This window comes from Arachis hypogaea, chromosome 10, assembly GCF_003086295.3.
Source record: "Arachis hypogaea cultivar Tifrunner chromosome 10, arahy.Tifrunner.gnm2.J5K5, whole genome shotgun sequence".
Taxonomy (NCBI): domain Eukaryota; kingdom Viridiplantae; phylum Streptophyta; class Magnoliopsida; order Fabales; family Fabaceae; genus Arachis; species Arachis hypogaea.
This window is the reverse complement of record NC_092045.1, coordinates 98,061,844-98,068,185: the sequence shown is the minus strand read 5'-3', so window position 1 is coordinate 98,068,185 and position 6,342 is coordinate 98,061,844. Positions and strand designations below refer to the sequence as shown.

The following is a 6,342-nucleotide window of genomic DNA, read 5'->3' as shown; positions in this document are numbered from 1 at the left end:
AGCTCGTCACAGTCATTCAATCACAGAATCCTACTCAGAATACCATAGACAAGGTTTAGACTTTCCGGATCCTCATGAATGCCGCCATCTATCTAGCTTATACCACGAAGATTCTGTTGGGGAATCTAAGAGATATGCGCCCGGCCTAGAGTAGAACGGAAGTGGTTGTCAGTCACGCGCGTTCATAGGTGAGAATGATGATGAGTGTCACGGATCATCACATTCATCAAAGTTAAGTGTAACGTATATCTTGGAATAAGAATAGAAGAGAATTGAATAGAAAGTAATAATAATTGTATTGAAACTTGAGGTACAGCAGAGCTCCACACCCTTAATCTATGGTGTGCAGAAACTCCACTGTTGAAAATACATAAGTGAAAGGTTCAGGCATGGCCGAATGGCCAGCCCCCTTGAGTGATCAAGAGACCGAATAATCAAAGGCTAAACAGTCAAAAGATTAAACTGTCAAAAGATGTCTAATACAATAGTAACTTATCCTATTTATACTAGACTAGCTACTAGGGTTTACATGAGTAAGTAATTGATGCATAAATCCACTTCCGGGGCCCACTTGGTGTATGCTTGGGCTGAGCTTGATCTATCCACGAGCTGAGGCTTTTCTTGGAGTTGAACTCCAAGTTATGACGTGTTTTGGGCGTTCAACTCCGGATCATGACGTTTTTCTGGCGTTTAACTCCAGACAGCAGCATGTACTTGGCGTTCAACGCCAAGTTAAGTCGTCAATTTCCGAACAAAGTATTGACTATTATATATTGCTGGAAAGCTCTAGATGTCTACTTTCCAACGTCATTGAGAGCGCGCCAATTGGAGTTCTGTAGCTCCAGAAAATCTATTTCGAGTGCAGGGAGGTCAGATTCCAACAGCATCAGCAGTCCTTTTGTCAGCCTTTTTCAGAGTTTTGCTCAAATCCCTCAATTTCAGCCAGAAATTACCTGAAATCACAGAAAAACAAACAAACTCATAGTAAAGTCCAGAAATGTGAATTTAGCATAAAAACTAATGAAAACATCCCTAAAAGTAGCTTGAACTCACTAAAAACTATCTAAAAACAATGCCAAAAAGCGTATAAATTATCCGCTCATCAAAAAGCTGCCCACAACATAGTGGCAGTGTATGCTAATTTGTATAAGAAAAAAGTTACTAACAGCCCTGTGTGTCCTATTTGTTTGCAGGAACCAGAGACAACAGAGTATGCCATGCTATTATGTCCATGGACTAGGGGAGCATGGTTTGGATCCCAAGTTCAATGTAGCCCAACACCACAGACAGTTACAAGTTTTGGCGCATGGATGCTTAAATAGATAGGAAGAATTAGAGAAGAGGGGAGAGAAAGTCAAGATAGGCTCATCAATAAACTAGCTTTCCTAATATGGGAAATATGGAAATCAAGGAATCAGGCAGTTCACCAACATGTCAGCATCAATCCAAAGACTACTATAATGACAGCTAGACTAATGGAACAAGACTTCATAGATAAGGAATAGCAGCAAAGAGTAGAGTCACAGACAACAAAAAGGGACAGGGCTAGGAGGATTACCTAAAAACCACCACCATTGAATTGGGTCAAGATTAATGTTGATGCAGCATATAACAAGAGCATTGGAAGTGGAGCAATTTCAACAGCAGTTAGAGATCACAGGAGAAAATTGATTACCGGTTCTGCAATAAGGATCAAGGCTAGTTTAGCACTGGCAGCAGAGGCAATGGCAGTTAGGAATTCTCTGATAATATCAAAAAACATGCAAATAGAAAAAGTAATCATTGAGACTGGTTCACTTACTTTAACACAAGCCGTCAAGTCCAAAGGTAATATAGGTGAAATACAACCTATACTTCAAGACATTAATTTGCTGATGGAGAATTCCAACAAATGTGGTATGACGTGGGTACCCAGAGAAGGTAATGCTTTAGCTCACTCCATAGCTAAATTGGCTGCAGCGAATAATCTAGGATCTCGATGGTGCTTGGAATCGCCAGAGACCGTCAAGATGATTTTGAACAGGGAGACAATAAGAGTGAGTCCAACGCTTAAAGAGTAGAGCACACGGGTATATGCAAGCAATTTGAAAACTGAAGTTAATAGAAGAGGTGATAGAAAAAGTGGAAGCCAAGACCTAGTTGGGAGAGGAAGGAACAACAACCAAATTTTACATCAGAGCCAAATCATAGCTGATGACTATGGCACGGTCAACAGGAGTACCTATCGGCAACATCAGGTAGACGACGATCAAGAGGGCTCTCTAAGAAGTGGAGCAGAGATTGAAGTCACCCTAGCAAATCAGATTAGAGAGAAGTTACGAACGTCAAGCCATGGCCAAGATGGAGTTGTAGCTAGTGGTGACGAAGGAAACCTGGTGAGAAATCCCAACGACGACGGAGGATAGCCATGCGGCAACACAAAGAGCAAGTTGACTCGGTAACAATGAGGTGCAGGAGCAGCATCTTTGCATGAAGAAGGCAACAATGCAATATTGATCTTTTGGGTGTGTTAGCCATGAATATAGAACGCTGTAGCAAGCAATTGTGGAGAAGAAGAGTTTCAATTCCGGGTCAGATTGGGTATTGGGGTGTTTGGTCTGGGCCTTTTTGGGTACCAGACAATAACCAAAAAAAAAAAACAACGTAAGAATATCGTCCTCATACAGCAACCACTATCCACACACCGGATTATAAACCATGACAACTAAACATGTATAGTGGAGGAGGGGTGCAAACTATTATGCTAAACCCAGATATAATGCACCAAATAGGAGATTCATTGCAACATGACAACACAAAATTAAACTAAACTACTTCTCTTATCAAATGTCAGAAGTGTCCGTATCTGAAACTCCTATCATCATTCATCGCGTAGAAACATGAAAAGGGTTTATTCCAAGATACTAATAATTGTGTATAGTAGAGTCAAGTAAACCAACCACATGTCACCATCCCAATTCAAACCCGATACTCATTATTGGTCAACTATTGTAATCCACGCAACGTGAACTAATTCGTTGTTCACTGATTCCCGGTAAAAATATAAAATATATCATGTTATTAATCAAATAATATATTACTTAATACTAGGTTGAATTGATTTTTTTTAAGTGAAAAAAGTATTTTTTTAAAAAAAATAAAATATTTTTATTCAATTAAAAATTTATTTAAATACATCTTTAAAAAAATATTTTTATTATAAAAGTAAATTATTTATTTTTTTAAAAGCTAATAATATCTTACTTTAAAAAAATATAAAAGCAAAAAATATTTCGAATATTTAAAAACTCTTTTTAAAAAATTTATCAAAATATAAAATAAATTTTGTTTATTAAAAAATAATATTTTTTTAAAAAATAAAAAATAAGTATTTTTTTAAAAGGCGATCTAAACTGACTTTTTTTTAATTAGAAGTGAGATTCAAACCCAAAACCTCTAGATAAAGATGAAAAGACTATGTGATTTGAGTTATATCCGATTCCAATAAATGCTTGTATAAAAAATTAAAGTAAATTTAATTAGGTCACGATATTTTATAAACAAATTATATTTAATTTATTAGGTAATATTAACCATTTGAGATCTAACAATTGTAAACCAACATTATTATCAATTTATCATTATCAACTTTAGCAATTGTGAACCAATCTTGGTCAATTACAATCAATGTAAATTCATCATATTTTTAACAATTAAAAAAATATTTAAATAAGTTTAATTAAAATATTATAAAAATTAGATTAAAAAATTAAAATAATAATTCTAAAATCAATAATAACTAATTAAAATAATATTAATACATCAAATTTTATATATGAACATTTATATCTAATATATATACAAGAAATATTTAAGTCTTAGTAAAAAATCAATAACAACTTTAGTTTCAACTTGTAAAAATTACATCACAATTATACACTTTCACACCATCAGTTATTGTAGTAAGTCTTTTTTTTTTAACTATTTATACGTTGCACTCTAATAGCTATTTATACTTTCAATCATCTTTATCTACACAAATATTATAAAGTTACAAAATAAAATCAACAATAATTATTCTACATTGCTTTTGTTTATATATATATGTTGTGCAGAAAATGTTTTAAACCATAATATATAACCAAATTTAAAATATAATTTAGATTAAAATAAATATTAAAATATATTCAGAATAAGAATGGCTTGATCATGAACTCAAACTATAAATCAAGTTTGCATGCTTCAAAAGCTACTTTATTTCCATTTTTTTAAAATATTTCAAATTATCACTCAACCAAAATGAACATATATGTATAGAATTTCTAAAATTAACTAATTAATTTTTTTAACTATTCCAATATTTTAAAGGTGTTTAACCTTTTTTATAAAGGTTTTTAAGTTGTTTTATTACCACAATCTTCCATCCAAAATATCGAAAAATAAGAACATAAAAAATTTAAAAAGAATCAAATTATAGCGAAAACTAATTATTATCAAAGATTCGGATTTTTTTCAGAAATAAAATAAAAAAAAATAATTATTTCTTCATACCTGATTTAAGTTTAATTTTCCAAATATAATTTTTTTTTGGATTTAGGGTGTGTTCGCCGCACTCTCCGATAAACTCTATCAAAATTATAGAATTCGCTTAATTCTCGGCAAATTTCACTTCATTTTTTTCAAAACCCACGAAACTTAAATTTTTAAGCAATTATCACCATCTTCAATAATACATAGGTGTACACAAAAAAATACATAGATAACAACGCTTCTTCAACATTTCTAATAGCAATAGCAACCATTATCATCGTATTCAGACATACATAGATACACGAGAATAAGCCATATTTAACAAGAATTTTTTTTCATTATAAATTAAAAAGATATATTATTTCTTCAATAAAAATATGAGTTATTCCTATGTACTCTTGTGTACTCATATATACTCTGGAGACGATGATAACGGTTGCCATTCTCTATGGTGAAGCTTAAGAATTTGAGTTAGCCATTTTTTAGCATTTGAAGTGAAGTCCGCCAGGTCAGGTTATAGAGTTCGTGTAACACCCTAATATTCAAATCCTTATACTCGAGTCATAAGTCAATGATAATAAGGTGGTACGACTCTCAAGGTGGATTTTTAATACATAGTTTATAAGTATAATTGAAAGGAGTGTTAGTCGAGAAGGCTGAAAAGGAGTAAAAATAAAATCACGAATTTGTAGCGATCACGTATCGACAAAAAGAAGGTAAAGCGTAAACTGAGGCGATATAAAGATAATGTCATCGAGAAGAGTAAGATAAAACAAAATATAGATAGGTAACAAATGATTAGTCACTAGTCGCGACTCGCGAAGTTTAGGCCGGTTAGGATACAGTATAAAAGCAGTTTGACAACAATATCTCCTAATCTCTCCCAAAAACTACACAAGGCCTCTATAGGCAAGTTTTCCAAAGGATTAAATACATAGCATGAGTTCTTTAAAAACAAAAGCGTAGATAATCTAAGCAAAATGTAAATAAGAGATCTTAAAGATCTTCGCCGTCTTTCAGACAAATCACTGCTCACTGCTAAGCACTTGGACCTGCATCTGAAAAATAAGAGATATATATGGAATGAGAACCCCCTGACCCATGGTTTCCAGTACGATAAAAGTATCAAATAAATACAATGCATTCTAATAAAAGCTCACTAAGCATCCTAAATTAAACTTCCTTTCATCAAATATTCATCCTATGTTCTCGCTAATCCATAAATAGGCAACTGTTATAAGGGAATGCTAAGTCTGATTCATATTCCTCATACTTCCCAACTTTCTAACTCTCCAACAAATCAGAATCAGAGTCATAAGCCAAACCCATCACCAGTTATTCTGTCTCAACAATTCTATATCAATACTTCATATCCTCACTTGAAACAAGTGAAATCACTTCACTGCGTCTACCCATGGAGCTCAAATTACTTCATTCAATAATCATCATTTTAAATTAATCATATCATTATTTCATTTCAACAATAACAGTCCTCAGTATCAACCGACACCAGCATGAAGAACCTCTCAGTTGTACAAACACAAGCAATACAGGCAAGTAATACACGTTAAGGTACAAGTAGAACAAGTAGCACATAATCAGGTAACATAGCATATATGATATAGCAATCCAAAACAAATAGGCAAACCCAAACAATTCAAACATATACAAATGATGTATGCCTGTCCTATAGCTGATGATATCATCTGTCGGTTATCAAGCCAATCCAACGTGTCTGGTAGCTAACCTGGGCACAGTTTCTCTGTTGCACCTTATTACCATTAGAGGGAATCCGTGTCTTGTCACCATTAGAGGGTATCTGTGCCCTGTCCC

General features: G+C 33.4%; 1 long non-coding RNA gene across 1 annotated transcript; it reads right to left on the bottom strand.

Annotated features, from left to right (window-relative positions):
• Positions 1 to 360: 360 nt before the first annotated feature.
• On the bottom strand, positions 361 to 2,826 carry LOC140175518 (uncharacterized). The gene is made up of 3 exons (XR_011866345.1): positions 1,802 to 2,826; positions 1,559 to 1,680; positions 361 to 953 (listed from the first exon to the last, which is right to left on the bottom strand). It is a non-coding gene; the product is annotated as an uncharacterized lncRNA (long non-coding RNA).
• Between the last annotated feature and the right edge of the window lie 3,516 nt (positions 2,827 to 6,342).